General features: G+C 41.0%; 1 pseudogene; it reads right to left on the bottom strand.

Annotated features, from left to right (window-relative positions):
* LOC103733843 overlaps nt 1–3,379 on the bottom strand; it is a 20,418-nt pseudogene extending 17,039 nt beyond the window's left edge.
* Between the last annotated feature and the right edge of the window lie 5,170 nt (nt 3,380–8,549).

The raw sequence follows: 8,549 nt of genomic DNA on the forward strand, positions 1-8,549 counted from the left end.
ATCACATATCATCAAAATAATGGAGAAAAGGCATTTGAGAAAAATCCAACTTCCTTTCGTGATAAAGACATGGGGAGGCTATGAATGAACAGAACCTATATCAACATAACAAAGGCTAGATACAGAAAAGCCAACATTGTGCTAAACAGACAAAACGTCAAATCATTCCCATTAAAATCATGAACAAAAAAAGACACCCACTCTCCTTTCCAATTCATTATCATACTTGGAATCTTAGCTATAGCAGTAAGATGAGAAAATAAATAAAAGGTAAACAAAGAGAAAAGCAGATGGATCACGTGATTTTATAGATAAAACAGCTAAAGACTCCACCAAAACTCTCCTATAGTGCATAATCACTTTCAGCAAAGTGACAGGATACAAAATTAACACATAAAAACCAATAGCCTTCCTATATGCCAATGACAACATCCTATAGAAGGAACCAGGTAAATAATCCCATTTATTATAACACAAAAAATAATTTAAAACCTGAGACTAAATATAAGCAAGGAAACCAAACACCTCTATGATAAAAACCTTGAGATGATGAAGGAAATTGAGGAGGACTCTAGAGACAGAAAGAATTCCTATAAATATGGATCAGAAGAATCAATCATGTGAAAATGGTCATCCTACCAAAAGTATTCTACAGTTTCAGTTCCATCCCAATCAAAGTTCCAGGGCCATACTTCACAGACATAGAAAAAATTTTCTTAAAATTTATTTGGATGTACAAAATACCAGGGATAACCAAAGCAATTCTGAACAAAGCAATGACTGCTAGGCAAATCACCACACCTGATTTCAAGTTATATTATAGAGATACAGCAATAAAAACAGCAGGATCTTGCCACAAAAATAGATCAATCAGTAGAATAGAGGTCCGAGATATGACTCTATATAACTAAAAAGAAATCAATTTTGACAAATACCCAAAATACACACTACCAAAAAGACAGCACCCTTAAGAAATGATGTTACGAAAATGATCTCACCATGTGGGATGGGTACTGCATCCTTATTTCTTATCCTGAATAAAAACTCAGCTCTAAGTGTGTCAAAGATGTCAACATAAGGCCAAATACTCGGAAACTGCTAGAGAGAAAAATCAGGAACTATATTTAAACATATAGACATACATAGCTTCTAAACAGTACTCAGCTAAAAAGACCAACAACTGACAAATGAGATCTCTTACAACTCAACAGTTTTTCGCAGAAAAGAGCACTTTAACTTGAATGAATAGGAAGAGGGCAGAATTAGAGAAAAAATTGCCAGTTATACATTTGATAGAGAATTGATGCTTAGAATATAGAAAAAGAATTTTAAAAAATCTAAAGATCAAGAAAATAAAACAGCCATTAAAATACGATACCAAACTAAATAGAGAATACTCAAAAAATATAAGTAGCTATGAAACACTTTTAAAAGTGTTTAACTTTTAGCTATCATAGACATGAAAATTAAAATGACTTTGAGATCTCTAACCCCAGTCAGAACGGCCATCATCAAGACTACAAATGACAACAAACCTGGTGCGGAGGTAAGGAATGGAGAACACCTACACACTCAAAGTAGGAGTGTAAGCTAGCGTAGCGACTATGTAAATCACTCTGGAAGCTTCTCATATGCCTGGAAATAGAGCTATTCTATGACCAGATGTAAAGAAAACTGAAATGATGAAATGCACAGTAAAATGGAAAGAACTGGAAAGTTTTTTCTCAGATTTGATTTTTTCTTTTCCCTCTCCTCCCTTCCTCCCTCCATCTTTTCCAGGCAGGGTCTCATGTAATTCAGGCTGACTTCAAACTCATTATAGACCTGAGGAAGACCTACAGGCATGCACCACCACACTTGGTTTCTGTGGTGCTAGGGATCAAATCTAGGGCTCTGTGCATGCTAGGCATGCACTGTATCAACGGAGCTGCATCTCTAGTCCCAATCTTCCTTCCTTTTTTAAAACAGAGTGTCCCTCTATAACCCAGGCTGGCCTTGAACTCAAGGCAATCTCCCTGCCTCAGCTTCTCCAGTGCTGGGATTGCACATGTGCAGCACCATACCGAGCTCCATCATTCCCTTTTCTTCTGCACAATCACCTTGTTCCTTTAGACAGAGGACGGCAGGCTAGAGGCAGATTATAACTGAGACTCCTCGGCCCAGGCTTCATTCACCCTTTCAGCTCTCACAGGAACATCATCCATGCTAGCGACTCTGTGGAGTGGGGCCAGAGGGTGATCCAGCTGTGGTTCCAGAGCAGTGAGCTCATGAACTGGGCAGATGGTGGCCACCACAACGGCTGCTACCCAGCTTGAGGGTCAAACTACCCTCTGTACTCCAGGATCCACAGGGGACCAAGTACCTCTGTCAACAAGAACTCAAGCCCACACCCTTCCCATCTCCCAAAGCTCTTCCTGTTCACCTTTTATCCCACTCCAGCCCAGGGGTGTGTTTGAGCCCCAATTTCACATGCCTGTAGTATTCTAAGCCAGCACAAGATTGGACCATATACTGTATCAAAGGGACATTGTCAAAGGTGACTTTTTCGGCTGCCCCAAAGGAGAGACATTAAAACCCTCTGCTTAGAATGGGAATGCTTCTGCCAACTTTCCTGGAGATGTGAACAAATGTCTATTCACTTCAGGGTACCAACAGACAGACCAGAGTAACACTCCCATCCAATCCCAGTTTGGTGAACCAACGAATTTCTTGGCTTACTTACAGGAGCATGAGTGCCTCCCATGAACAGCTGCGTCTCTGAAAAGTCTCATCTCAGCATGGAAACTTCATGATGGACCCTGCTTTCAAATAACCTTCTACCTCTATAGTATACCCCCTAACACCCCTGTAACCATTACTATTAACCAGACCCAGCTTATTTCATTGTGATGACTATAGGGCCAAGCATCCTATAGGTCACCACAGCAACACCTGCTCCATGATGTCCCAATGGCCCTGTTAAATTGCTTTACCAAGCATTCTGATGATGCTTTTATACATGCTGTAAACAGTAGAATTGAAACCTATAGCTTTGCTCCTCTAGTATAATTGTATGGAACCAAACAAGAGTCCATCCAGGGTCAGGTCTGAAATCAAGATTCCCAGCTGGACTCCTTGGCTGGTGCTGTCCCATCTGCCTGTCTAATTCTGCCTGAGAAAGGGTAACAGGAAGGGACAGGTAGGACCTGAGACCTTTCCAGGGCACAGTGAGTTTGTGGATGGGGTGCCAGCCCCTATGGGTGTGGTGTGCCAGGACTCCTGAGATTGGGACTGGGGGAGGGGTTGGCCCTACACTAGGAGCTACTCTTACCCCTCCCTCAGTGCAACCCAGATACCACAGAACATCCTCCTTCTCCATTCCTAGCCTGATGTTGTCCATGACGTGTCTGCTGCTAAGAATCCATTTATTTTCACGTTGATACATGCATTTCATCTGACTTCTGGTCCTCAAAGAGCTGACATATCATGATGCTGCTGAGGCCAACTTGCTGCAGGTCACTGCACTATTTTACATCTGGATGATGAAACCCAGTCCAGGGTCCAAGGGAGGAAGTGCTGTGATTCTTGTAGGCCACCAAGAAGGTGACTCGGACTTGCACCCCAGCTAGCCGTGTGAGAGGGCAAGCTTGGCTTTGCAGGCCCTCCATCATCTCCGTGCACAAAGAGGGTGTCGGAGGTAGGACCCTGCTCCCCAAGCACCCCAGCTTCCACAGCGGAGCCTGGTCTCAGGGCATGGACTAGGAGTGTTCGCCTCAGGGTGGGACCACAGCTTTCCAGCTTGGAAAGGGATCCAGGCATAACCAGATTTGGTTTTTTTTTTTTTTTTTTTTTAAACTTGGAATATCTGTAGAGAACTAGAAATGAGAAAGGGGTCATGGAGTGGAGGAGAATAAGCTGTAAGGAGATGGGGGTGGCAAATGACATATGACATGGGAGATAAAGGAAAAGAAAACTGGGGTAGCAAGGTTTTAACAGAGGCGAGGATGCAGGATGGTGGAGACGGAGTAAAGGAGGGGCTGACAAAAACTCGAATGTATAAAGAACCCACATACAAACCTACTGCTTTATAAATTAATTGAAAAACCTAATTTTAAAGAGTTTGAACAGAGGTACCATGGATAATGTGAATCCAAGAAACCATGGGTTATTAAACAAAACCTTATTTGCAGCTGTGTGACAGGAAGGTCCTAGAGGCACCAAAATCTACAGTTTCAAGCCATTGCCCTTGGTTTCCCAGTGAACTGAATGGTAAACCCTATTGAAAAAGATGCCAAACTTCTGGGACGCATAGAACCATACTGGAACTGAACAGGAAGCTTCTTTCTTGTTCCTAGCTTTTATATTGCTAGAAGCTGCTATGTAGACAGCTAGGGGATAAAAGACAGAAATTACCTTTCCCAGATTTGGACCCTGCATGCTCTGATACCAATTTGCCAGATAAAATGTGACAACTGGTCCAATAGTGGCATGAATGTCATGGGAGTAATCCTCTGATTTCTGAATGGATCTGAGCCCACTCCAAACGAAGGAGTCCATGTCAGGTACTGTGGAACTAATCAATGGTCCATGGCTATGCAAGTCATAGGTTCTGGAGGCTAACACACTTTTTTTTTTCTAAATGAATGTGATGTCAATCAAACTGCCTCATAAATATTTATAATTCTACCAGTAGGCTAGTGCTGCCCTCAGCCTTGATCAGAGATTCTTCTCTTTGCATAATATGGTGGTTTATGGCAAAGACTCAATGTGGATCAAGGTGCTAAGAATAAGTGAATGGTGAGTGCTCAGCCTTAAATTGGATTCTCAAATTTCTTTCTCCGAGGCTCAGGGAACATGGGGAGTAGAAGCAGAAAGACTGTAAGACTTGGGTGATGGTTACGAGGGCTATGCAATGCTGTTTTGTTGGCATGACATGGCTGTGGCAGTCATGACTGCACAGTAGCTACAATTGTCTACCAAGGTTGTGTACAGAATTGGGTCCCTAAATATTCATACACAGAAGGGGGAAGGTCTCCTGGGACCCAGAGGTAAGGGAGCTGCTAGAGGAAAGGAAACCAGTGTCTACATCTGCATAGCTACTGGTGAGTTACTCATAGGCTGGAAAATGCTCAAACAGGCAGCCCCGGGTAAACACAGTGGATCGCAAAGGAGAAATAAAAAGCCATGGAAATAGAATGGGGACTTCATTGGAGGAGGAGACTGGTGGAGGGGAAAGGATGTTGAGAGAGGATGAGAGGATGAGTATGACCAGAATGCACTACATACATGTATGAAACCATCAGAGAAAAGGCCTGGCACATTTGTGCTTGTCTATAACCCCAACACTGGGAGGCAGAGACAGGAGCATCCCAGGAAATCACTGGTGAGCCCTATCTCTTTCTATGTTTTACATGTGCATAAGAATGAACAACTGCAGTCACATCCACACACACAATACAGCACACAGCACAATCAAATGATAATAATCAAAATACTTGCTTTCAACTCTGAGTACTAAATCTAGTATCTCACCTGATTATACTTTTGAATCTGCTTTGTTTAGTTTCTACTGGAACTTGCTTGTTTTATTTTAGTTTCTGATTTTCTCTGATGACAGTGTGTATTTCTGAAATGTTAAGTAGAAGTCTATGCGGAGCTGGGTTTATATCTAGCAAAGTATATAAACACACATTTACTGTCTCTTTTTTCAAATTCTGTGTGTTCTATTTATGGTAACATGACTGACACTTAGGCCAGGCATGTGATGTGCCAAATGTAGTTCTCAATGCTCTAAGTGTATGAAGATATTTCATACTAAAGCAAGGGATACAACAAATGTATTATTAATAATTCATTTGTGTCTTTACACAAATGATAAAATTGGGCTGGAGAACTGGCATAGCTGTTAAAGGCTCAAACTCACAATCAGAAAGACAAATGATAAAATTAACACACAGAATTTAAACTATTTGCCCAAAGTTACACAGCTATTTGTGGTTAATCTAATATTTAATATAAACCTTTTGTGGTTTCTTGATCAACATTCCCATAACAATCTAGTTAGCATAGTAACCACCCCTTTCTGAATTTCTCTCTCTCTCTCTCTCTCTCTCTCTCTCTCTCTCTCTCTCTCTGTTCTCATTCTTGCTCTCACTCTCACTTTCTAGCTCTCTCGCTCTCTTGCTCTCTCGCTCTCTCGCTCTCCTCTCTCGCTCTCTTGCTCTCTCGCTCTCATCTGATTCTGTCCAAAGTGACATATATCATAGTGATCAATAGAAATAAATTAGATTATAAATCCAAAATCCTAATTCTTTTGCTGCACTAATTAATGTGCTAAAGGTAATTGAATCAGCATAAATATCATAGCTAGCTGAATTCATGAAAAAGATCAGAAAATGTTATGCTCATTAATAACTTCTGTAGCTATTCAAGCAAATATAATGCAATAAGGATAATTAAATCTTGTGCTTCGGGGAGCAATTGGGCTTGCTTAAGAAACAAAAAGGGGAATATGCTTCTATTCTCTGCTCTAGGGAAAACTGACTGGGGATATTAATGGGGTGCTAGAAAGGGTAACATCTGCTCTTCTCTGAAATATTAGAACTTTGACTGAAACGTAATTAACTGATTCATATCTGATACTGAATTATAATAACCTTGATTTACAACATGATGGAAACAGACTCTGGTTTAATTTTATATTAGGTTTAACTTACTAAGTATGGTGGGGAAAAAAACTCTACCTCACAAATACACCAGACATTGTTTCTGAAGTACCTGACCAAAGATACTTCTTAATTGGATATTTAAATTTTAATTTCAAAATTGATTTTAATGGTGTTGAAGTGTTGAAGCCTCAAAGCAAACTCTACTTTTCCTTCCCATGATCGCTATACTGGACTGAATCTCAATTACCAATGGATTACTGGAGACAGAAGGAAGAAAAAAAACACAGGTATTAGTATGTAATTCTGAAATACCAAATCTGTTAGTGTATTAGTCAAGGTTGACCAAAGAAACAGAACCGGTAGAATGAATATATATGTATAAGGATTTATCAGCTTAGCTCACAAGATGGAGTCCAAGTAGTCCAACAATGGCTGCACCACACTGGAGAGGCTGAGACTCCATAGTCGCTCAGTACACAAGGCTGGATGTCTCAATAGTCCTAATCTGGTGCTGAAGGTCTGATGAATTCCAAAATATCAGCTAGTCTTCAGTCTACAGCAGCAAGGCGAACTCACCGGTGAGAGAGAAGGCAAGCACAAGAAGCCAGGCAGTCTCCTCAGCCACGGCCTTTTATACCAGTTGCCATCAGAAGGAAACACCCACATTTAGGGTGTGTCTTCCAGTTTCAGATGATCCAATTAAGAAGATCTCTCTCATTTCAGTTAATCCCAGATCCAGTCAAGTTGACATCCGGGATTAGCCATCACAAGTCCACCCCTTGTCAACTTGACACCCAATTAACATCTCTCTATGTCATGCTTAATTTTCAAATGAAAACAATGTTAAAGTCATAATTCTACCTAACATGATATGACTATCCCATTATACAGTGACCAATGCATTATATATCTTAGAGTAGGTGATAAGGTCTTCAAGGAATGCTTAGTCTTTAATATCTCATAACCCAATATATGCATATAGGTTCACAACACTTAACCACTTAACACTTATCTCAATCACACATTCCTAAAAAAAGAATAACTCAAGTATCTCCTTAACACATGTGTATACATGCACAAGCCTAGTCTTAACCAAATAGGACAAAAATAGTCATGTCAATTACAGTCCACTTTTCTGCAACTGGTCACATGCCCTAAGTTAGTATTTGTAACTGCCTTCCTCTACTACCCATTCTGTATTTCCTCCACCATCAGCAAGCATCTCTGCAGGTCTTGGCTATTTCCCTGGAGGAGTGACCCATACTTTCAATCCTGAAGGGTCTGGGCCATTTGTTGTCCTGACTGGATTGGGTTGTTGCAGTTTCCCATTGTCCTTAATAACAGGACATGGTAACACCAAAAGTTGCCCTAAGGAATTTCCTGCCTTCCAGATATAATCTTCATTACCTCCATTGTGGAGAACCAGTCCAATTTCCCCCTGGTAGTCTGGGTCAATCACCCCTCCTAATACTGTTATTCCTTTCTTAGCCTGCTGACTTAAGGGCATCAGAAGCCCAAAGTGTCCAGGGGGAAGTCTTAGCTTCCAGTTCAATGGAATGTTTGTTGTCTCTCCTGGCAGAAGCACTCCCTCCTCTGGGACCAGAACTTCTAAGCCAGCAGAGTTGAGGGTACAGGAAGCAAAAATTTTCCTAGTGGGTCATCGGGGGTGATAGTGAGTGGAATCATTCCCACTTCCACCCCTTGATTCCTGGACCCATGAATCCTGGCTATAGGAGAAACTGTACCATATGTTTGATGCTGATTCAAAGCATACACTGCCTTCTGAAGGACAGCCATCACAGAGTACAAAAATCCTTAATTATAAGTTGAGGAAATCAATATTACATTTAATCTTTGAAGAATAAAAATGCTCCAATATTTGGGAACAATTAATAACATGTA

This window comes from Nannospalax galili, unplaced genomic scaffold, assembly GCF_000622305.1.
Source record: "Nannospalax galili isolate Female #2095 unplaced genomic scaffold, S.galili_v1.0 scaffold276, whole genome shotgun sequence".
NCBI lineage: Eukaryota > Metazoa > Chordata > Mammalia > Rodentia > Spalacidae > Nannospalax > Nannospalax galili.